Genomic DNA, 26,019 nt, shown 5'->3' with positions numbered 1-26,019 from the left:
CAATTTCTGCACGTTTCTGGGATTTTACACTTAGCTCTTCTGTGCAGTAGTTTTCCAGGCCTTCCATAAAAAACAAAACAAAACAATAAACACTGGGAGGCTTTAAACATGATGGTTGGATTGCTTTACAGTTTTGAAGATAAAGAGTACAATATCTACATGTTTCCATGGCAAGTTTTTGAGACGGTGACGAATACATGAGAAAAACGACAGGAAGGTTGAAGAATTTCTTTTGGTGAGGAAGAGGTGCTGTGGTAGAGCTGCTCCCATCACAGCAACCAGGAAGCATCAAGGAAATTAAGACTCTCACTAGAGTTTTTCTGCACCCTCTAACTCATCCAGAGAAGTCTTTTTGTTTCTTTCAATTTCTGGGGGTCTTGCGTTCTTTCTGGAACACCTCCTATCTCTGTTTTCCGTTTTCAAATGGTTATCTTTTTAACTCACTGTCTTTACAGTGCTCATCTCTTTGTCTCCTCACTCAAATAGGTATAAGGCAGACCAAGGGGCTATCTTCCTGTAGTGTAACTTCACCATAACTAAATGCATCTGCAACCACTTTGTTTTACAATAAGGTTTTATTGTGAGCGGTTGCTGTATATGTACGGAGAATAAAAGTACAGCATAGGTTTTGGGTATGATTCCTTCAATAAGTCACAATATCATGTAAGCTAGAGCTGAGCTGGATAGTTTTACATCAATTGGACACAAGCTAGAGTCATTTTGGAAGAGGGACTATCAATGGAGATAGTACTATCCATGGATTGGCCTATGGGCAAACCTGTGGTACATTTTCTTGGTTGAGTTTTATGTGGGAGGGCCCAGCTTAATGTGGGAGGTGCTACCCTTGGGCAAGTGGTCCTGAGTGTTGAAAGCAAGTGTGAAAGAAAGCAAGCTGAGCGAGCTACAAGAAGCAAGCCAGTAAGCAGTGCCCTTTACAGTTTCTGCATTAGGTACAGCCTCAGGTTCATGTCTTGACTTACTTTGATGATGAACTTTGATGGGGAAGTATAAGCAAGGTAAACACTTTTGTCCCGAACTGTGTTTGGTTATGATCTTTCATCACAGGAATAGAAACCCTATCTAAGACAAAAATAGGCATGGTAAATTGAGGACAGAGTCCTGAGAATAGCAAGAATGAATTAATATTTATTCATGTTGAGTTTACAGTTGGTTGGAAACTTTACAATGAACTGCTATGGATTGACAGTGTCACCCACAAAAGTACTGGAAACAAAGCCCCCAGTGTAACACTGTTAGAGGTCGGGTCTATGAGGATGTAATGAGGTTGTGAAGATGAAATGACATGATTAGTTCACTCTTGTTTATCTACCTTTGTCTACCTTTTTTTTTTTTTTTTTTTTTTTTTTTTTTTGCCTTCTGTGGGACTATAAGCAAGACAGAACACAAATTCCAGGACTCTCATTTCAGACTTTCCAGTCAATAGAACTATAAGCCAATATTGTTTTTGTTCATTTTAAATTGCCAACCTATAGTATTGCACTATAATACAAAATGATGCAGTGGTGCTTTGAAATTTTTTTTCAGTGTCAACTGTAGGCGGGGATTTAATTAGGAACTATAGGGGATATGGTATCAGAATTAACAGGATCTGTAAGTGGAGATCTTGCCAGTGGAAATTGTTTTCATGGAGTGTCCTTGCTGCTGATGAACAAGAAAAGCTCCCTACGAGACTGCTGTATCGCAGAGAGGAGTGCCTTTATAATTTGTAGTATGTAATTTTTTAATTAAATTAAATTTTTTGTTTTTAAATTTTTGAGACTGACAAATACTTCAGAAAAATGACAGGAAGGTTGAAGGATTCCTTCTGATGGCGAAGAGGTGCTGGGGTAGAGCTGCTCCCATCACCGCAGCCAGAAAGCATAGAGAAAGGATCAGGGCATTCACTGGAGTCTTCCTGCTTCCCCCTTATTCCTTCTTGGCCTCCAGCCTTATGAAATGGTGCCACCTACAATTCTTTTGAGAATCCTATCTTAGATATAACATACTCAGAGATATGTTTTACTAACATTATAGGGAATTCTCCATAAAATCATTTTTACATGCAAGTTTAATAATTGCAAAGCTTGTATTCAGCCGACTAGTAAACTCAGAATTATTTCAAGTTCTAGCTACATTTTGAATACACAAAGGTAATATGAGAAGGTTATAAGAAGGTGTTTTGACTTGTACATGATGTGCTTTTCAAAGAAGCCCTGTGTTGACAGCTTTGTCCCAGCTGGTGAAGCCAATCATTGAGAAGCACTGGATTATAAAGGCACTAACTTAATCAATGAATGAATCTTCTGATAAGTTTAATGAACAAAATTGGAAAGTGGAGTCTGTTTAGGGGAAATTGGTCAACAGAGGCACATATCTGTGCTTGGGAGATGTATCTTGCTTTGGCTACCCATGATTCTGTCTCTGTCGGCTTCCTGGCACCATGAGATGAGCATCTCTCTTTACCAGACCCATCTGCCTTGAAACGTGGAGGCAGATGACTAAGGATTAAAACCCCTGAGAGTCTGAGCAATACAAATGCTGAAGGACAGAACTTTTTAGGGCTGTGCAAATAGCAGAAGCAACAATAGGACAGACTACTCCGAATTGCAGTCAATTGAGTGGCAGTTGTTTGATGCACATGTTAAGAGCTATGCAATTCCCCCATTAGCTAATATAGGCACTTCCCTGTGCTATCTCAGTGCATAAAATCCATGAAAGGGTTATTCTCATATTTCCAGTTGAAGACACTGAAGTTCAGAAAAGGAACAAATAGTAGTTGTTAGAGTTGGGCATGACCCAGTTGCAAGCCACAGGTAGAGACAATGGCAATTATTTTGTACTATGTGAGCAAAACCCACCTTGTTAGTCAAATGGGAGATAAAATTGGAAATGTGTGGGCAACTGATGGAGGATCCAGAATGTCAGCCTGAAGACAGTACCTACCGACAGTGGCATTGCCAAGCAACCGAGCATTCTGAGCAGCTGGGTGGAGTGATGAAAACAATATTGAAGAAAAGAAATTCAACATTTGTGAGGGGAGAAAATAGGGAAACCAGCCAGAAGGCTTTTACAGTAATCGAGGCACATGTTAAATCCAGCCTTTATGTGCAGTGTCTGTAGACCGGAGGAAAAAAGGGGCTTATTTGCTTCTTTTTTTGTTTTTTTGTTTTTTTTTGTTTTTGTTCTCCCCCCAACTTATACTGGCTAGTTTTGTGTCAACTTGACACAAGCTGGAGTTATCACAGAGAAAGGAGCCTCAGTTGAGGAAATGCCTTCATGAGATCCAGCTGTAAGGCATTTTCTCAACTAGTGATCAATGGGGAAGGGCCCAGCCCATTGTGGGTGGTGCCATCCCTAGGCTGGTAGACCTGGGTTCTATAAGAAAGCAAGCTGAGCAAGCCAGGGGAAGCAAGCCAGTAAGTAACATCCCTCCATGGCCTCTGCATCAGCTCCTGCTTCCTGACCTGCTTGGGTTCCAGTCCCGACTTCCTTTGGTGATGAACAGCAATATGAAGTGTAAGCTGAATAAACCCTTTCCTCCCCAATTTGCTTCTTGGTCATGATGTTTATGCAGAAATAGAAACCCCGATTAAGACACCACTTAAACTGGAAACACCTTTACTGTTAGTTTATGACAGTTAAACACACACAAAGACAAAGACAAGACCACAGAAGTGTAAAATGGCAATACATGACTTAATATTCTTTATCCTCATCATCTCCTTCAGCACTATCTATCCCAACCTCTTCATAATCTTTCTCTAGGGCAGCCATGTCTTCACGGACCTCAGAAAACTCCCCCCCTTCATGTCCTCACCCACATACCAGTGCACAAAAGCATGCTTGACATATATCTGATCAAATTTGTGATCTAGGCAAGCCCAGGCCTCAGCAATGACTGTGGTGTTATTCAGCATGCACTCAGTTCTCTGGACCCTGACCAGGTTGCTACCAGGCACCACAGTGGGAGGCTGGTAATTAATGCCAACATTGAAGCCAGTGGGACACCAGTTTCCCAAAATGAATGCTATGCTTGGTCTTGATGGTGGCAATGGTGGCATTGACATTTTTGGGGACCACATCACCACAGTACAGCAGGCAGCAAGCCATGTATTTACCATCTGGTTGGATGGCTCAAAGTAGGCATTGGTGATCTCTGCTATAGTAAGTTGCTCATGGTAGGCTTTCTCAGCAGAGATGACAGGGCATAAATGGCCATAAAGAAGTGGATTTGAGGGTAGGGTACCAGGTTGGTCTGGACTCCTGTCAGATCAACATTCAGGGCCTCATCCAATCTGAGAGAAGTTGTGATGAAAGACACAATCTGGCTAATAAGATGGTTAAGGTTAGTGTAGGTTGGGCGCTTGATGCAGAGGTTTCTACGACAGATACCTTAGATGGCCTCATTGTCTACCACAAAGGCACAATCAGAGTGCTCCAGGGTAGTGTGGGTGGTGAGGATGGACTTGTAGGGCTCAACCACAGCAGTGGAAACCTGGGGTCTGGGCAAATGGAGAATTCCAGCTTGGACTTCTTTCCATAATGAACAGAGGGTCGCTCCATCAGCAGGGAGGTGAACCCAGAGCCAGTTTCCTCACCGAAGCTGTGAAAAACCAAGAAGCCCTGGAGACCGTTGCACTGATCAGCCAGTTTTCGAACTCTGTCCAAGACAAGGTCAACGATCTCCTTGCCAATGGTGTAGTGGCCACAGGTATCGTTATTGGCAGCATCTTCCTTGCCTGTGATGAGCTGCTCAGGGTGGAAGAGCTGGTGGTAGGTGCCAGTGCAAACTTCATCAATAACTGGGTTCCAGGTCTATGAACACTGCCCGGGGCACATGCTTGCCAGCTCCTCTCTCACTGAAGAAGGTGTTGAAGGAGTCGTCTCCTCCCCCAATGGTCTTGTCTCCTGGCATCTGGCCATCAGGCTGGATGCCGTGCTCCAGGCAGTAGAGCTCCCAGCAGGCACTGCCGATCTGGACACCAGCCTGGCCAACGTAGATGGAGATGCACTCACACATATTTACTCCTTGGAGTGGTCCATGAAAACTGAGGAAGGTTAGGGAGGGTGCGGAAGATCTCTCACTAGCGACTAACAAGGAGTCTGGGGGAGAAGCTGTGTCATTTATTTGCCTCTTTGTTTTTGATTTATTCTATTTCAAAAATGCCTTAAGGCACTTTGCAAGACGTAAAGAAACAATATACAAAAAATTTAAAAAAAGATTGCACTAGGGTAACTAAAGAGAACCTGGGTTAATTCCTAAGGTGCAAGGTATCCTACTCATATACAAAACAATCCAATAAAGGAACAATATGAACACTGTATAGATACAACCCTGCTAACTTGGCATAATGTAGGGTGAGTCTAATATATATACGTTGTTTAGTCATTCCAAAGCTTGTACTGTTTGATAAATATTTCATGGCAATATGTTCACGTTATAAGAGTCACAGTTATAACGAGTGATTTACTGGCTATACAAGAAACCAGAAACACATACCTTATTAAGTTCAGCTGGCTAGGAGTAGGTTCAGTTGGAAAGCTCACAAGGATAGATACCTACCTAGCCCACCCCAACTCACTTGGGTGTTTAGCATACTCTAGAAAGAGAAAGGGAATTTCATTTACAAAGAAACACACACACACACACAATTAGTTATAATGGACTCCAATTCCAAATTCATATAAGTTGAGTTTAGAAAAATCTTAAAACAGGTCAGTGAGACAGCTCAGTGAGTAAGTAAAGGCACTTGCCACCCAGCCTGATGACCTGAGTTCAATATTCTGTATGCCCATGGAGGAGAGAGACAATCGGATTTTTTTTTTTTTTTTGCAAGTTGCCCTCTGACCTTCACCCATGTGCCATGACAGTAGACACACATGCACGCACACATATACAAAATAAATGCAATAAGAGTAAACTTAGAGCAGGTGTAACTGACATTACAGATATAAATGTCTATATGAGTTATATATTTGAGCATTATGCTGTTTTTACTTTAGTTGTCCTTGGTATAGCCTGTGACACACATTTTACAAATGAACTATTATTCTGTGTGGTGTGTGGTTAGTGATTACCCTCATGCCACCAGACGGTGATTCAGTAGAGTTGGAAAAGGTTGGAAATGAGGATGTGACTGTACCATTTCATTGATTCCACGTCAAAATAATACAAAGGTTTTTAGTTGCAAACAACAGAGTCCATGGTAGGGTTTGTTAAATGAAGCGTTGACTAGTATTCTCAGTTATGACAAACCTATTCTAGTTTTCACATATATCTGTATGACTTAATATATAAATGAAACAAAATGTTTTTATTTTTATACTAGGAGACTTAGACATGTGTTTCTATTCTGTTTCTTCTTAAAGAACAGGCTACAACTCTCTAAATTAACTTTATAACCAAATGGGTTATGAACAGTATTTGAAAACACTATTCTAAAAGCTATCGCTGCCCTGACATTGGACAGCTAGCAACGGTCATGGACATTATGCAGTCTGGAACAACTATAAAAACACTATGCTCAGTTTGAATCCCACTACTGTCTCTAACATGTGAGCTCATCTCTCCAATCTAGGTCTCCAAATGCTAGAAAGTCCATTATGACTTACTGTGAAGGTAATCCCCATAGCCAGAGAAAGGATGCCACCACAGTTTGACTCCATCTAGTTGCCCAGTCCCTTGGAAGGCTCCACTGGAGGGCTGACATAGAGCTTCCGGTGATGGTACTGGAGCAGCAGGTACCAGCACCAGCTGCCTTGTACCTTGAGAAGGAATCATACAGCAGAACTCCTCCCACATACAAGTAGCTTGTCTTAGGCATGCTGGCCACTCAGACAAGTGACAAGTACTCAGTACGAGCCAGATAAATGGAGGTTTCTATGAACAGGATAGGGAGAAATAACTCTCAAGATGTTCAATGTCTGCTGTTTAAAAATGGTAGTAAAACTGTAATAAACACGGCCATCTTACCCATTTTGAAGCATACAGTTTCATTGCATTGAGTGCGTCCTCATTAGTTTGTGTCTCTCACCCCCATCCACCTCCAGAATAGGATTATCTTACCAAACCTATTGGACACTAGATCTACATTCCTCATTGCCAACCCTGCCTCTGAGCACTAGATTTCCTAGTGACTGTTGTGTAAGCCCATGTGCAGAGGAGGGGTAGAGGTGCCGACCAACACATATTAACTCCGAGGACCGGCTGGAAGCAGCCTCACTGGACAAGGGTTCAGAAACCACCTTATTGCTTATTTTCAAAAGACAGTTTTCCTTAGAAACAAATTCATTATCAGACTCACCAGCAGATTAAGACTGGTGCTGTACATTTCCAAAATGAAGAAGGTACAGAGAATCACATCATGTTCGTTGACAACAGATGTTCAGATATCATCTGTGTTTCAGGGAAACAGAATCCCTGATTACCTCTAGCACTGTGGTGTGAAGATTTTGATTAGGTCTGGAACTCAGATGCTTTTTCAAAAACTCAAATAGTTAGTCACAGTCGTCAATGGGGAGGTGAAGAAATATGACCAGCACATTTTCTTTCTCTTGAACATCGGCATTACAGCATTCAGCTGATCTTAGCTAGTGCTTCTGGCCAGAGCTGTCAGTTATGATAATAAACTGAATGGCTGGGAGCTAAGAGAATATAGATATGACCTCTGTTGTTCTAATTATCATCATTGCTACACACAACACCCGGAAGACAGAATGAATGTTTAACCTAGGGCATAATTGTCTGGGATTGTAGTGTTGAGGGTGAATTGTTTTAGATTGCACACATTTGAGTCAGTGGGGTGTGGTGGGGTAAGAGGGAGATATCCTAGTGAGATTGGAATATTGATACTTTATCCTTTCAGACCCATGAAACATGACTTTCTAATAGTGCTTAGGTTTTATTCTTTATCGTATCTGTGGTTTAGGAGCAGAGACACAGTCTTACTGCTTGACTGCTTAATCCCAACCAAATGTTGCCATCCTTTAGGTAGATCAAAATTCAGGTTGCTTTACAAAGTGAAGAAAGAGAAAGGCAGACAGAGAATCATGCAACACATAGAATAATGGGTTCAAAATAACCTCAGAGCAAATTCAAGTTGATGATTTGAGATGTGTGGTCATCGATGAGTATTGCTAGTTAAATGTGATTAGGACCCATTTTCCAACTGGCATCACTTCAAATTCATAAGCACTTTGTCTTCTCTGGGGATTCATACTAGTACCTATTCCTGCCCTCCCCCGCCCCTCCCCCCCAATTCAGGATTGAATCCCCATATGTTATGCACTCCACTAGCTAAATCTCAACCTCTTTCTTTCACTTTCTGTTTTGAGGTAGAATCTCATTAAGTTGAGCAGGGCAGTTGTGAACTATCTGGAGCCCAGAAAGGCCTTGAGCTTCTCACCCTTCCACCCCAGGCTCCTGCATAACTGGGATTACATGCCTGCATCACCAGCCCCAGCTCATTCTCATGCTTTCCTATATGAATGCTTTTCATAATGTCTCTTTTGTGCTCACATCTTCTCTCCCTTATTTCCTGTGCTGTTAAGAGTCTACTTTATACATAGAAAATAGAAAGCATCTAGAAGAAGCTGCTGTACATTTCTGTTTCCATACCTAATGTGGTGGTTTGAATATGCTTGGTACAGGGAGTGGCACTATTAGGTGTGGCCTTGATGGAACAGGTGTAGCTTAGTTGGAAAAACAGATTGAGGGAGTGGTGACCTGAGGTCAAGAACCCACCCAGCTAAGTTTACTATTTATGCTTTTGCAGTTGAACCAGGGATAATCATATCTAGGCATTATTATTATTTGGTTATTTGGAATTTTAATCTGAAATGAACTACAATCTAGAAATGGAGGACACATATACATTTTTTGATATGGGCCTTGAGGAATGGTGGCCATGAATGTTAGACCCAGGCATGTTGGTACATACCTTTAATCCCAGGAGACAAAGGCAAGCAGATCTGTGAATTCAAGGTCAGCCTGGGGCAGAGCAGGTTCTAGGTGAAGGAAGGTTAAAATCCAGCCATTGGTAGCACCTTCCTTGAATCCCAGCATTTAGGAGACAGAGCCATGCAGATCTATGTGTTCAAGGTAAAGTATAGAGCAAGTTCTAGGACAGTCAAACTTAGTCAATGAAAGAGTTGGCAAGCAGAAAGCTGGAGTAACTAGACCATGTTGCAGCTCCAGTAAGAAGCAGAGCTCAGAACCTTAAACCATATGGCTCTGGCGTTAGAGTCAAGAATAGAAGGGAATATTGGGACAGTTGATGCTGGTTAGCTGGAGCTAAGAAATTGCCAGGATTAAGAAGAAACCAGAATAACTGAAGTGAAATATTCCTGGAAGTGCTTTCTGAATGCATAAAGAAGCTGCGTTTCAGAGGTTGCCAAGGGTTACCTCATGCAGCACCAGGACTTGGTAATGTGTAAGAATCACCCACGTGGTACTGGTTTGTAGGCATGATGGGGTCATGGAGAACAGCTGAGCTTGGCATTGTGAGTGGCCATGGGAGGCCATTGGCAAAGGTGCAGCCTCAGTTGCAGTTGATGGTACAGTTTTGAAGGGGTCATGCAAAGAAGTTGAGGTTTGGCACGATGAAAGGAGCCTATGAGAGGTTATTGGTGACAAGAAGCTGTAAAATTGATTCTGCCTTTGTGTTAGAGATTTTATAGTCATGGGATGTCTGCTAAGTAGTAGAACCAGCCCAAGGGAATTAAGTTTGTTGCTGCTGAATGCTATAGCTGCCAACAACAGTCAACAAGGATGAAAGGAATTGGAGGTCTACAGAGTGCTTTGACATCGGACATGGAGATGTGGAGTTTGGAATTTGTCCAGGTGGTTTTCTGTCTTGCTTTAGTTTAGTATTTCCTCACCATGACATTTTAGAATAATAATAATAATATATTATTGTTCCATGTATGTCCTGCATGATATTGGATGTGTGTAATCTACCTTTTTATGTTGACTTCTAAAGGGATTACAGATAAAAGACTAGGTGAATCTCAGAAGAGACTCTGAACTTTTAACACCATTGAGACTGTTATAAACAGTGGGACTTTGGAGTTGGAATAAATCTATTTTGCATTATGCTATAGCTAGATATGACTCTTATAGGCTCATGTGTTTGAACAAGCTTATGGGGGCCAAGGAATAAAATGTGGTGGTTTGAATATGCTTGGCCAAGGGGGTGGTACTACTTGTTGAAGTAGGTGTGACTTTGTTGGAGGAAGTTTGTCACCATGGAGATGGACTTTGATACCCTTCTCCTAGCCACATGGCAGACAGTCTGCTCCTGACTTCCTTTAGATGAAGATGTAGAACTTTCAGCTCTTCCTGCACCATGCCTGCCTGGAAATTGTCCTGTTCTTGCCTTGATGATAATGGACTGAACGTCTGCACCTGTAAGCCAGTCCCAACTAAATGTTATCCTTTATAAGAGTTGCCTTGCTCACGACGTCTATTCACAGCAATGCAAACCCTAAGACACCCATCAAACCTATCACAGCTGTAAATGTGCTTATTCTTTCTGATCAGTAAGAGTAAAAGAACCAAACATGCAGCTTTTCAATGCACTGGATCCCTTTTCTGTATTTTACACGAGTTCTACTGCACACCTGTCTCATTCATCACTAAATTCTACCACTCTGACATTTTTGGATGACTCTTTCCAAAGCAAAATACATCATTATAGTCTTCTTCTGGGAAGCCTTCTTCTGGTGTTACCTAGCTTGCATGTGGTTGTACTTCCTTCTTCCTTTTCTCTAATAATCCCTTTAACTCTTTTTAAAGTTTGTCATGTGTAAAAAACAATTTTTTTAAAAATTTATTTATTTATAAGATATGAGTACACTGTAGCTGTCTTTAGACACACCAGAAGAGGGTATCAGATCTCATTACAATGGTTATAAGCCACTATACAATTGCTGGAATTTGAACTCAGGACCTCTGGAGGAGTAGTCAGTGCTCTTAACTGCTGAGCAATCTCCCAAGACCCCTATAAAACAGTCTTACCAAATAATGTGTGACCTCTCTATTGTCAAGTTCAAGATTTGGTTTTTACCTTCTTCAGTTTCTGAAGCATGTGATAGAGTTGACCGATGGAAATTTCTGGTTTTGTTGGAGACCAAATTGTGTCATGTTATATTTTTCTGGAAAGTGTCTTATGAAAGAATATTTTCCTGAAGCAGACATGAGGCATTTTTCAGGAAGTTGCCTGATGAAAGGGCATATGACATTTTGATGGAGCAGATAATTAAGAGGATTAAGTGACACTTGGAAAGAGTATAAGTATAACCCAAAATACAATGGACAATACTCTGGTATTGGTTTGCCTTCTTCTCTAATCTTTGTCATTGCTTCAGAGACAGAAATGCACCATAGAACTTCCGGTGGTGTTCAGAAATCTTCTTACTACTTTGGACAACTTATGCTGATCATCAGAGCCTTGGGGTTTCTTCTGGATTGGGCTGCTAACTGCGGATTTGTGTTTGGTGTTTTGCCAGTGGGCTGGACTACAGACAATGAAGACTGGACTTTTCACAAAAATAAAACTATTTCTAAACAGGTTCATGTCTCTCTTGTCCTATTAGCCACCTTCCTCCTCATCTTTGGTCAGTGGGATAGAAGGGAGATCGATTAAGATCTCTTTTTAAAGTAGGTTTTGACAAATTATAGCCTATAGTTGACAAGCTTTTCTTACATGGCTTCTGGCATGAGAGCTTTTCCCCTCGCTCAACAACAGCTTCTCCTTGCTCTGCCTGTTAATTCCACCTCAGCCACCTCACTTTATTTCTTAGGTTAGCTTTCTTTCTCACCTCTTTATACTTCCTAGACATTCACAAACTTTGGTCTTAGAATTCTGTATATTGTTAATGCTTAAAAATGATCTTGTGGTAAACCTGCTTATTTCTATTATTACTGGAAGGCAGTCTTCCATTGGCGGTCTTCAGATGAAGATGGAGAACTCTCGACTCTGCCTGCACCATGCCTGCCTGGATGCTGCCAGGCTCCCACCTTGATGATGATGGTCTGAACCTCTGAACCTGTAAGCCAGCCAAATTAAATGCTGTCCTTTATAAGACTTGCCTTGGTCATGATGTCTGTTCACAGTAGTAAAACCCTAAGACAGTGTGTAATGTATTTTGAGCACATCCTACCCTCCATTACTCTCTCTTATTTCCCTCATGTTCCTGCTTTTTTTCTGTACTGTAGTAGCTATGTCATGTGTAGAAGACTTTTTTTTCAGTTCATTCCAGTCTATGACTCATATGGACTTTTCATATCCTTTTTTGCCATATGCCCCATAGCTTGGAGGAGGGGGGAATAGAGATATCCTATTTAGAGTGAATACTCAAAACACATTTATTCCCAGAACTTAGACCACTTCTAGCCAGAATTGTCTGCATTTACTGTCACTCACTATAGAAAGGAGCTTTTCTTATTCAGTCTAGGAACAGCACTAATTGATCTATGGGTATGGACATAAATATTTATACATATGGGTATGAACATAAATATCTGATATGACCTGTGATCTCCAGTCAGTCATAGGCTTTTGGACAGAGTTATTATACCAGGGTGTCCATTGAATGTGTCTTAAGTCCAATAAAAAAGTGGTTGGTTAGCCTCCAAACAGTTATACCTATATTTAACCAACGAAGGCTATCTTGCCTGACAGGTTCAAGGTTGATGACAGGGCTAAGATTGTTGTTATCTTTTTTCCCCCCTTCAGTGACCTGAAAGCACTTTACAATACACTGGACAGCTAGCTGCCACAGAGGAAGTTTCTAGTTCAGGTCCTGCTTGATTTCTTTGTGTATTTTCCCTAAAGTATGTAGTGCTTTCAATGTTGTTGAGAGGTTTTTAACATGTAGTTCAGTTGTCCAATCAAAAATAATGACAATATCTTGTGTTGTTTTGGGAGCTTCTGGGGATGTCTTGGCCAGCAGCTTATAGGAAAGCATCACACATCTGGCATTGTGATTTTTGTGTAATTATTTGTGGCTTCTGAATGCAGCAATATCCAGCCATGAAGGGAACTTCTGTTCAAACTCTTCTTCTTTTTAAAATTCTATTATTTAGTTAGTTTGTAAATAAAGAAATTTCTAGTTCTCTCTCTCCCCACTCTCTCTCTCACTCCCCTCCATCTCTCTCTTCCTCTCTTTCACTGTGTGCTGTGAATGTATGTGTTTATGTGTATATATAAGTGTGTGTACGCATGTGTATGTGAGCATGCATGTACCTTTGTATGTGTGTGTGTGTGTGTGTGTGTGTGTGTGTGTGTGTGTGTGTGGAGTTTTTAGTACAGAGGTTGATATCAATTGTCTTCCTTAATTTCCTTTTACTCTATTTACTGAGGCAAGGTCTCTTGCTAATTCCAGAGCTTGCTGATGGAACCAGTATAGCTCTTCATCTTCCTTGTGGATCTTGTCTCTCCCTCCTGAGCATAAGGATTATGGTCAGCCACTGGCTGCTCAGCTCTTACGTGGCTTCTGGGATTTGAATTCTGGTTTTTCACATGACTGGTGCTCACTTTATTCACAAAACTGTATCCTTGTCCCCATATATATATATTTTCTATATGTGTTTGGTTGACTCTTCCCATGATATGATAGTGATTCCCAAAGGCAATGCTCTGGGTGCCAGATTTACACATGTCATGGATGTAGCATCCTTGGTCTAAAGGATACTTCCAACTTTATATGTCTCAAGTTGAACTCAACTTGTTCTCCTAAACTTGGTCATCTGTGTCCATGAACAGCTTCCAGTTATTTGAGCCAAAAAACCAAACCTAAACAGAGAACAGTACGATGGCAAACCTAAAAACGGAAAGATCGCATCACTTTTACTCTCTGTTCAGTGCTGTGTCAGGACTATCTTGAAAACAGTCCCCAAATCCACCTTCTTATGATGCTTAGAGTCTGCACTCTGCTCTACCCTAGGCCATCACTTCTCTTGCGGAGGTTACATAGTCTGTCTCACCGCCATCTCCTGCTCCCACATTCCATTTGATACCTCTGCTGCTAGTGCCACGTTGACTCAGAGAGCCCAAGGAATCTGTCTGGAAATTGAGGCAGTTCCTTCTAGTAGCTTTCCATCCGACTCAAAGTCAAATGCAAGGCTTCTGCCGTGGACTTAACAGCTCTACCCTGTCACTCTCTCCTACATCCAGTCTCTCCAGGAACAGCCCGTTTCCATCTTTGAGCACACCGAGTACTCTCCAGCCTCAGATTCTAAACTCTGCTGTCTTTGCCAGGAATACTTCTCCCTGTCTAAGCTCACAGCCTAATCCCTTGCTTCTTTCAGGTCGCAGCTCAGACCCCACCTTAAAAAGAACTGTGGCTGCTGACTCCCTGGAGCATGCGGACTATTGCTGTATCTCCTTCCATGGCTTTATTATCCTTTCTGTCCTTTGTTGCCACTTGGTACATTATCCATTTGTTTGTTTATTGGCTCACTCTCTTCCCAGGAGAATGTAAGCTTGAGGGCAGGGACTTTTTGCTATGTTTACTTCTGTATCTCCAGTGTCTGATTTATCGTTGGTGCTTGTATGTCAAAGGCAAGTGGCCAAGCAGCAGAGGCACAGGCCGGCTGGAGCAGTGTTGATGGGGAAAACTCATGGATACAGGAGCAATAACAAGTCCCCTGTTGCTCATTGCATTGCTGGGCACTGCACAGAGATCTAGCAAGTACAGATGTTAGACTCCAGGAAAGGGCCTCTGACCCTTAGGCTATGGGCCTTTTAAGCTGCATGATTAGATGAGCACCATGCCCTTCCTGGGACACAGAGCTTACAGAGTGGCAGAACTTTGGCTCCAGTCTTTCCTGACAGCTTGGTTCTGTGCTTGGGGTAACATCAGCCTTGCTCATAGGAGGGGTCTCAGTTCTCTGTGGTGACAATGCAGTGACACAATTCACATGTTTAATTTCAACACTGGAATTGCAGGATTCCTATTTCAATAGAGGAGACTGCAGTAAAAGCCTATGCTTGACCAGAAACCATTATCTTAAGCAATGGGCCAGTAGCCATTAAGCTTTGTAGGTGGTCAACTGCTTTTCTCGTCAGCTGGACTGCAGGACAAAATTTTTGGTAACGACTGTTAGTCAGTAATGAATAAATAGCCTTAGAATTTACTAACACCAGAAAGTGATTATGCATGCATGTGTATACGATAAGCATCCTACTTATGATGATTATAAATTTATAACTGCCTACAAAACCAGTAGGGACTGTGATGGGACTGAAGATCTCTTTGAGGTCAGGAGCTCTTTTGTCACCCTGTTTATCATTCAGAAAAGGTACTAAATTGTATAATCATCGTCTTAGACAAACACAATAAAGTATTTTCTTTATGGCAGTGGAAAGGGATGTTTTACTAAGTAGAAGCCATCCTTGTTCCTAGTGTATTATTAACTTTCAAAATTTAAGTACTAAATACTATTACAGTGGCATTAAAATTTAACATGATGTTCTAAACATTTAGCTATTTTCTTTTGAATAAAGTGTTCTAGTTTCATTTCTGTTGCTATTACAAATACCGACAGAAAAGGCAACATATCTGAGGAAAGGGTTTATTTGGCTTATAATCCCAGGTTAGAGTCCGTAATAACAAGAAAATCAAGGCAGGTCACAGCCAAGAGCAGAGATAAATGCTGTATGCATGCTTCATCCTCAGCTAATGGTCTCTGTCCTAATACAGTTTAGGTGCCAAAACCATTGAATGGTGCCACCTACAATGGGTTTGTCTTCCTCTCCTAATTAATGGTAATTACCACAGTCCTCACAGACTTGTGAACAGGCCAACCTGATCCAGTCAATTCCTCAGTTGATATGCTCTTCCTTGGTGATTCTAGGTTGTCAGGTTGACTTTTAAAACTATCACATGGTGCTTCCATTATGATTTTAATAAGCATAGTGAATTGCCTAAGACAAGAAACTTGGTTTATTCTGTATTTTCCCCAGTCATTATCTTTTTGATATTGATCATATATCTGTGATAGTTAATTTCCTATGTACACTTGACTTGGTCAGGGTGTCTGAAGACAACACTATAAACTTGACTTGGTTAAGAGATGCCAAGAGGCTAGTGAAGCCAAGTGTGTCTGGGTGGGGGGTGCCTACAAGAGACTGATAGGTGAGCAGACCACAGGATGAAGACACACTCTCATTAATGCAGAAAGACACTATTCAGAATGCCAAATTTGAAGAAAAAAAAGCAAAGAAAGGGTGATTTTTTTCTCTCTTCTTATGCTAGGAAATTCACTTTTCTTTGTCTTTAAACACAGATCCTGCTGACTCTCAGGCCCGCTAGTGCTGTTTGCATGACCCTTACCCTGGACCGGGAGTCATACTCTCTCCAATCCCGATTTCCTTCAGTAGTGAACAACAATATGGACAGGTAAGCCAAGTAAATCCTTTTCTTTTTCTCCCCAACTTGCTTTTTTATCATAGTGTATCATTGAAGCAATAGACAACTTAACTAAGACACCTGACTATTTTATGTGAAAGATTAAATGACCATTTGTGGTGTGTGTGTGTGTGTGTGTGTGTGTGTGTGTGTGTGTGTGTGTGTTAGAGGCCTCAGGTGTTGTTTCTTGAGAGCCACACATCTTGGTTTTTTGAAAAGAATCTCTCACTGGCCTGGAGCCTAATGATCAGTCTGTGCAAACTGCTGGCCAGCTCCAGAGATCCTGTCTCTACCTCTCCAGCATTGAAATTGAGGGCATGCCACTGTATGTTTTTGTTTGTATGTTTATTTTGTCTTACGTATGTCCTGGGGATGAAATGTTGGTTCTAATGCTTGCAAGGGAAACATTTTACCTCACTGACTGAAATGTCTCTTCGTGTCCCATCTGAGTCTTATTTGCTTGGGTCTGTAATTTGCCTTCAGAGTTTATATCTCTCCTGTTTTTAGCCATATTCCACAGCCCTGGTCACCTCTTTTCCTAATCCCTTACCCTGTCTGCTAATATGGCTGTGCCTTGATTCTGTTAGCTGTTTGCTTGTATCTTCATTATCTCTTCCACATTCTTCCCCTCGGAATTCTGACCCAGGGCCTCTGCATCCTCTCTCTGACATCAGCAGGAATTCTGACCCAGGGACTCTGCATCCTCTCTCTGACATCAGCAGGAATTCTGACCCAGGGACTCTGCATCCTCTCTGTGACATCAGCAGGAATTCTGACCCAGGGCCTCTGCATCCTCTCTGTGACATCAGCAGGAATTCTGACCCAGGGCCTCTGCATCCTCTCTCTGACATCAGCAGGAATTCTGACCCAGGGACTCTGCATCCTCTCTCTGACATCATCAGGAATTCTGACCCAGGGACTCTGCATCCTCTCTGTGACATCAGCAGGAATTCTGACCCAGGGACTCTGCATCCTCTCTGTGACATCAGCAGGAATTCTGACCCAGGGACTCTGCATCCTCTCTCTGACATCAGCAGGAATTCTGACCCAGGGACTCTGCATCCTCTCTCTGACATCAGCAGGATTTCTGACCCAGGGACTCTGCATCCTCTCTCTGACATCAGCAGGAACCATCCTCAGCATCTGGGGTATTACAAATCGCATGTTAGTTTTCATTTCTATCCTGACTCCTGAAATGCCCAAGATCCATTTAGCACCCTGCAATTCGTACCTCATCATCTTAGAAATCAAGCATCATTCCCCAGTCCTTGTCTTTAAACAAGGTGGAGTCGAGCACAGCAATCCTCTTCTTATTCTCTGCCTGCCTCTTATTTCTCCTTATTTCAGTTTCTTCTGGTTTTTGTTTCTAATCACTCACGGTTTAGTTGAAGCATGCTCTTCATCCCCTCAAGTTGGCATGAATGTCTCACATGGTCTTCACGGTGTACTGCAAAGGCAACCTGACCTTCCAGAGTTATTACCCATCACTTTACAGCATAGGCCCCACACTACCCTGCCTGGACTGCTCAGGCACCATGCACAGTGTTTGTCTCAGTTTGTCCCTGATTTACATGAGATTTCAAATTTCTCTCTGAACTGACACTGTATTCCATCTTAAACCACCTTTTGCATTAGCCTGTCGTGCTAGGTTGGGTCATGTTTCTTGGGATTTAGAATATTTTATTTGTGCTTTTTGTGGTATCTTCTAGTTCTGTGTTATTTTTGGTCATATGATCATTTTTAATTTTACCATATGCATTAATATCACAGATATTTACATTATGGACCAAGTAATGCACTTGGACAGGGAATCACACTATGAATAATATAATAGTCCTGTCTTCACAGGACTTAACATTAGAGGTGAAATAGCAATTTTTCTAAGATTATAATGTCTAATTCAATTTTTAAAATTGAGGATTCAGTTTTTTAAAGTTTTTATTCTCTGACAACTTCATACATACATACAGAATATTGGTCATTTTCATTCTAATCCTCTATCTCATCGACCCTACCCCACTGTACCTCTCTGTCACACCCTTTTTATTATGATGCCTTTGCAGATATATTTTGCACATGGAATTGAATTGTGGTTGCTAATATGAGCATGAGTGGGAGGATATTTATAGGAACAAGGACAACTTATCAGTAGCTATATCCCTGAGGAAGATTACAGCCCTCTCCTAGTGTATATTAGCCACCTACAGCCCTCAGTGAGAGGGGCCTCCTGAGGTCCTCCCGGATGGGTGAGGAAATGCCAGTGGGCCTAACCTTGTGCGCATCTTCTGCAGTAAGCTGAGCAGTGTGAAGGCCTTGGCACTGTTTTGCAGCATTTCTTCTCAACTCTGGCTCTTACATTACCCACTCCACCAATCCAAGGGGAGAGATAGAGATGCTCATTTACAGCTGAGCATTACAGCTGACCTTTGACAAATGATGAGTTTCTGTATTAATCACCACCCGTCATAAGCATATTCTCTAATGTAAAAGCTCAGGGCAAAACATCATTTAATGTGACTAACAACAAGCAATGGGGTTCCAGGTCCTGATGATGCCTTCTGTGACCCTAAACTGTTCGCGATGCAATGGGGTCTTAGTCCTAGTTCCCTTTTCCCAGATTTTCAATTTCTGAAGTTACCTTTTTGTAGCAGCTTTCTGGTTTTGGCTCTTCTCACCAAAGTTCCTCCTTAGGTTGGTACTTTGTACATGTAAAGCACTTAGCATCATCATACAAACCAAGTTTTGAAATTTCAGTTATTAAATGTTATTACCATCATTCTTGTCATCTTCTGACTTGATTTTACCCTCTTCTTCCCCAGGAGAACATTTTTGTCTGTAATTTTGCTTGTTATGAGGCTGGCCTTCAGTCTTCAGATGCACAAAAATAATGACTTGGAAGTTACAGGCTCTGTGGAAGGAATGCTATTTGCTCCTTATTCCATATTATTTCAAACCCTTTATAACAGAAATTACATATTAAAAAACATCTGTAGCAAGTAGACAGGAGTCACTATATAGAAATGGGAAAAAGAAGATGTGGGAGCAGTGCACAAAGTGGCTGTTAGACAGATGATGAAGAAAGCATCCCCAGGCACAGAGAGATAGTAAACAAGGGTGCCTCCTTGTCTTTGACAGCACTGAAGAGTTCCCATCTGTACCGAATTCATGTGCCACGTGTAGAGTGAGGCAGATCAGACATGGGCTGTTTCCTAGAACGTGGAGTAGTCAGCCACTGTAGACAAAGAAGCCAGGAAGTGACCCCCACATGTGGTGAAGCCTGGGTGGATTTGGGATGTCTCTTCAATGCTTTTGACATTTCACAGCATAGATGCAAAGATCAGAGGAAGAAGCTATTTGGTAGGGTACCTCAAACTTTGCCTCAAACTCAGAAAATAGAACCAAATCCCCTTCAGGTAGGTTTAGTTGAGCTTCTAGAGGGTCTGGAGAAATGGATCATTGATTAAGAGCACTTGCAGCTCCTCTTGAGGACATAGGTCTATTTCCTAACATCCATGTTGCTAGCTGGCTCACAACATCTGTAACTCTAGCTCCAGAGGACCTGACTCCTCTCACTCCCATGGGCACCCACACTCACATGTAAAAATGCACACAGAGACACACAAACCTATAATTAATATAATAAAATGAATCTCTTTTTAAAAAATTGGGTAGATCAAGAAAGAAATAGCTGAAGACCTCAGAAGATGGAGAGATGGAATCCTATGTTCATGGATTGGTAGGATTAACATAGTAAAAATTGCCACCCTACCAAAAGAAATAAAGAGATTCAACACAATCCCTGTCAAAACTTTAACACAATTTTCCAAAGACATGAAAAGAGCAATTTTTAATTTCATATGGAAAAACAAAAACTCTCGATAATGAAAACAGTTCTCAGCAATAAAAGGACTTCTGGCAGAATCATCATCCCTCACCTCAAGCTATACTACAGAGCAATAGTAATAAAAACTACTTGGTATTGGTACAGAGTCAGAAATGCCGATCAATGGAATAGAATTGAAGACCCCCGAATAAAACCACACACTTATGAACATTTGATCTTGGACAAAGATGCGAAAATATATACAATGGAAAAAAGAAATCATTTTCAATAAATAGTGCTGGCTTAACTGGCAATCAGTATGTAGAAAAATGAAAATAGATTTGTATTTGTCAACTTGCACAAAGCTCAAGTCCAAGTGGATCAAGGACCTCAACATAAAGCCAGATACACTGAATCTAATTAAGAGAAAGTGGGATAGATCCTCATATTCATTGGTATAGGAGTGCTTATAGACAGAAGCCTAGCATGGCTGTCCTCTGAGACAACAAGCAGCTAACTGAGATGAGCAGATACTTAGAGCCAACCAATGGACTAAAGTCAGGGACCCTTTTGGTTGAATTGGGGGAAGACTGGAAGAAGCTGGAGGGGGTGACCCCATAAAAAGACCAACAATTTCAACTAACCAGGACCTCTGAGGTCTCTGACAGCAGGGGGAGCAGGGAGGGAGAATCATCATTAACTAGAAAAGACAGTGATGTTCTTCTGTGAATCCTGGTATGTTTTGTTCACTCACAGAATTAATGTTTTGGTTAAAATACCAGAAGCCTGTAGTTCTCAACTGGGCCCAATTTTAGCAAAGTTTGAAGATAGACAATTAAGAAATTAGTGTTTGCTATAATATGGCTATACTGATTTTCAGAAATTTATTTTTTATTGTCACTCCAGAACATAATATATATGTGTGGTAAAGTATTTCTCTTGAGTCTGAATTGTTCTTATGAGTTATAGAATTTTCATGGCAGAGTCAGGGAATAGGGAAAAAATTGAGGCAGGTCCCTTGGTGCATTTCATTTAGCTGATACTTAGAGAAATTTAGATAGTTCAACAAATTAAAAACCCCACAATTTACAGAGGATAATAAGAGTTACACTTTTATTTCTATGATTTAATTTCTCTCTATAACTCTTTTAAGAGATCAATTTCATCAGTTTCAGTTGCTATGTCTCCACATTCCTTTCTGATTTTATTAATTTGTATACTCTCTCTTTGCCCTATAGTTAGATTGGATGGGGGTTTTTCAATCTTGTTGATTTTCTCAAAGAAACAGCTTTTGGTTTTGTTGATTCTTGCAATGGTTCTTTTTGTTTCTATTTGGTCTATTTCTGCCCTAAGTTTGATTACTTCTTGCCATCTACTCCTCTTGTGTGTATCTGATTTTTTTTTCTAGAGCTTTTAGCTGTGCTGTCAAGTTGCTGATGTATGCTCTCTCCAGTTCCTTTTCGGAAGCGCTCAGAGCTATGAGTTTTCCTCTCAGTATTGCTTTCATTGCATCCTGTAGGTTTGCATATGTTGTGTTTTCATTTTCATTGAATTCTAGAAAATCCTTAATTTATTTCTTTATTTCTTCTTTGACCCTGCTATCTTTTAACAGAGCGTTGTTTAGTTTCCATGTGTATGTGGGCTTTTTGATGTCTTTGTTGTTGTTAAAGACCAGACGTAGACCATGGTGATCTGAGAGGATGCATGGGAGTATTTCAATCTTCTTATATCGATTGAGGCTCGTTCTGTGTCCAATTATGTGGTCAATTTTCGAGAAGGTGCCATGGGGTTCTGAGAAAAAGGTGTATTCTTTTACTTTAGGATGATATGTTCTGTCGATATCTATTATTTTCAATTGGTTCATAGTCTCTGTTACTTTTATAGTGTCCTTGTTCAGTTTCTGTTTCCATGATCTGTCCATTGGAGAGAGTGGGGTATTAAAGTCTCGCACTATGATTGTGTGGGGTGAGATGTATTTTTTGAGCTTTAGTAGGGTTTCTTTTATGAATGTGGGTGCTTTTGTATTTGGAGCATATATGTTAATGATTGAGAGTTCCTCCTGACAGATTTCCCCTGTAATGAGTAAAAAGTGTCCTTCCTTATCTTTTTTGATAACTTTTTGTTGGAAATTTACTTTATTTGATATTAGAATAGCCACTCCAGCTTGCTTCTACGGGATGTTTGCTTGGAAGTTTTTTTTCCCAACCTTTTACTCTGAGATAGTGTCTGTCTTCATCTCTGAGATGAGTTTCCTGTATGCAGCAAAATGCTGGATTTTGTTTATGTATCCAGTCTGATAGCCTATGTCTCTTTATTGGGGAGTTGAGTCCACTTATGTTAATAGATATCAAGGAATAGTGGTTTCTGTTTCCTAATATTATTGCTTTTGTATGTTGAGTTGTGTCTGTATCTCTTTCTTCTTTTGGTTTTCTTGCTTAGGAGTTTTCTTGTTTTTACTAGGATGTAGTTCCCCTCATTGTATTGGGTTTTCCACCTATAATTTGTTATAGTGATTGGTTTGTGGTCAGATATTGTGTAAATTTAGATTTGTCTGAAATATCTTCATCTCTTCATCTATTGTGATTAATAGTTTTGCTGGGTATAGCAGCTTGTGTTGACACTTGTGCTCTCTTAGGGTCTGCATGACGTCTGTCCAGGCTCTTCTAGCTTTCATAGTCTCTGTTGAGAAATCGGGTGTGATTCTGATTGGTCTGCCTTTATATGTTACCTGACCTTTTTCCCTTACTGCTTTTAGTATTCTTTCTTTGCTTTGGGCACTTGGTGTTTTGACTATTATGTGTTGGGAGGAATTTCTTTTCTGGTCCATCCTATTTGGAGTTCTGATGGCTTCTTTTATGCTCGTGGTCATCTCATTCTTAAGGGTAGGTATGTTTTCTTCTACAATTTTGTTGAAGATATTTTCTGTGCCTCTTAGTTGATATTCTTCTCCCTCTTCTATTCCTATTATCCTTAGGTTTGGTCTTCTCATTGTGTCTTGGATCTCCTGGACATTTTGGGTTAGGAGCTTTTTGGTTTTTGCATCTTCTCCGACTGTTTTGTCTATGTTTTCAATGTTTATTTGGCCCCCGAGATTCTCTCTTCCATCTTTTGTAGTCTATTGGAAATGCTTGCTTCTGTGACTCCTGATTTCTTTTTTAGGTGTTCTACCTCTAGTGTTATCTATTTTAGTGTTTTCTCTATTGTGTTGATTTCCGTTTAAATTCTTTCTTCCATTCCTTCATCTCTTTGGTTCTGTTTTCCTCTAGTTCTTTGAGTTCTTTGAGTGTTCTTGTTTTCTTTTTAAAAGCTTCTGATTATTTTTGCTTTTCCTCCAGTTCTTGTTTAAGGATCTCTATCATTGTCTTGAGGTATGATTTTAGGTCTGTGTCTTCTTTTTCTTGAGTGTTTGGCATTCTGCTGTTTACTGTGATGGGAGAGCTGGGTACTGGTGTTGCCAGGTTGTCTTGGTTTCCTTGGGATATGCTCTTTTGCTTTCTTTTTGCCATCTTGTTGTTAGTGATATGTTCTTGCCTTTCCCTTGTACCTGGTCTGTGTTTCTGGATCTTTGCTGGTCCAGGTGGCGGATGGTCCAAGCCCTGTTCTGCACCTCAAAGCGGCTGGGTGGGAACAGAGGTCCCAATGCTTGGTTCCTGGTCCCTGGGTCTGGCAGGGCAGTGGAGTGCTTTCAGTGTGCCCTCGGCAGAGATCTCTCTGACCCCTGGCAACTCGGATCTCCTTCTCAACAGGCCTTTACCTTTGGTAACTGCTGGAACAGGTGTAGACGGGCTGAGCCCTGTTCTGCGCCCCAAAGCTGCGGGGTGGGAACATAGGTCCCAATGCTGGGTTCCTGGTCCCTGGATCAGGCAGGGCAGGGGAAAGCTTTCCATGCCCACTCGGCAGAGATTGCTCTGCCCCCTGGCTATTTGGATCCCCTTCTCACCAGGCCTTTATCTCTGGGAACTGCTGGTCCAGGTGGCAGATGGACCAAGCCCTGTTCTGCGCCCCACAGGCGCCGGGTGGGAACAGAGGTCCCAATGTTTGGTTCCTGGTCCCTGGATCAGGCAGGGCAGGGGTGTGCTTTCTGTGTGCACTTGGCAGAGATCTCTCTGACCCCTGACAACTCGGATCTCCTCACCAGGCCTTTACCTTTGGGAGCTGCTGGTTCAGGTGGCAGATGGCCTGAGCCCTGTCCTGCGCCTGTTAAATTTATTTTTATTAATTTCTTGAGAATATCAAGTAGCTCGTTTTGGTCATATTCACACAGTTTCCAATCTCAATCCCTTTTCTCTCCACAAATCCCTAGGACCTTAAAAAAAAGAAAAGAACTATTAAGCTCAGGTAATTTGGGCATGCAGCCTTCTGCTAGAGCAATGGAGGTTCTACATGTAAATAAAACTCTCCCAGAAGTCATAGCTGGATTTGGTGCACAGCTCTTCTCTCCAGGCTTGGGTTTGATTCATTGTGGGCTTGCACAGCTCTTGTACATGCTCTCAACACTGCAGTGAATTCTTATGTTCACTGCCCATCTGTGTCAAGACAGTTTCAGTGCTGTCATCTGTCACCTGTGGCTCTTACACCCTTCCCATGTCCTCTTCCACAATGATTCCCCAACCTTGAGAGGAAGGGCATGAGACACACATCTCTCTTGGGACTGAGCACTTTGCAGGCCCCTGGTCTCTGCACCCTGAGCAGTTGTGTTTGTCGGTATCAATCGCCATCTATTCCAAATAGAAGTGTCTCTGAAGAGGGTTAAAGGTGAACTGATTTATGGGAACAAGTCACTAGAAGTCTCAATAAGTCATTAGAAGTTGATTAGTACTACATTCAATTATCATAATAATAACTGTAGGTTCTCTCTAGGGCCTAGGCCCTGACTAGTTACAGGTTGATTTTTAAAATTACAAGCATTGTTGATTTAATTAATTATTGCTATTTGTGAGACCATTTGTTATATCACAAAATTATATGTTTAGCTGTGATTCCTTAAATGTCAGAAAGAGGTAAAGCATCCAGGTGTTCCTCCAATGAATATTTATTAAGTAACATGCATATGTAAAAATGAACAGTGACATGATCAGATTAGCATTTGTAAAAAAAAAAACAAAAAACTCTTTTGGCAGTTTTCTGCATAATGGAGTGGAAGCACTCAGCTCTATTTTTATTTTTATTTTTTTAATGCTGGAATAGATATAGAAAAAAAATCCAGGATTGAGGGAGTTGGTTCTCAGTAACACAATGTACAGAGAAATAGACAAATATAAGAATCCATGGGTAACTGATATTTGTCATATCAGTTAGTCAGATAATAACATTAACTGTCAAAATTAAAAAGTAAATTTTAAAGGCCTTTAAATATCTGCTAAGGCAACAATAACATAGACAGAGCATTTTCTGAGGGATGGAACAAAAGAACATGACTGAGTTTTGGGGAAAGGAATATATCATGACTACTTTTGAATGCACTTTATTTGATATACCATTGAAATACATCCATAGAAATATCAAGTGAAAAGTGATCCAAGGGTCTTGTGAATCAGTTGATGCATGGCACTGTTTTGACTGTCCGGTGATTAGCATTAATTGTCAACTTGATAGATTCTAGAACCATCTGAGAGATGGGACACAAGGCATGCCTGTGGAGGATTATCTGACTATGAAGACTCATCTTGATTGTGGGGAACTGTGCACTATATGATAGTGCAAGAACAACTAGCTTAGCATGCTTTCTTCTCTCTCTGCTTATTGGCTGTGGATGAAATGTGACCAGTTCTCTCAAACTCCTA

General features: G+C 41.1%; 1 pseudogene across 1 annotated transcript; it reads right to left on the bottom strand.

The window, feature by feature from the left end:
- Positions 1-3,696: 3,696 nt before the first annotated feature.
- Positions 3,697-5,020, bottom strand: LOC308430416 (tubulin alpha-1C chain-like; annotated as a pseudogene). Its single transcript has one exon. The product of its transcript is annotated as a tubulin alpha-1C chain-like (transcript).
- Between the last annotated feature and the right edge of the window lie 20,999 nt (positions 5,021-26,019).

This window comes from Micromys minutus (assembly GCF_963924665.1).
Source record: "Micromys minutus genome assembly, chromosome: 15".
Taxonomy (NCBI): Eukaryota; Metazoa; Chordata; class Mammalia; order Rodentia; family Muridae; genus Micromys; species Micromys minutus.
This window is presented reverse-complemented; position numbering and strand designations above follow the sequence as displayed.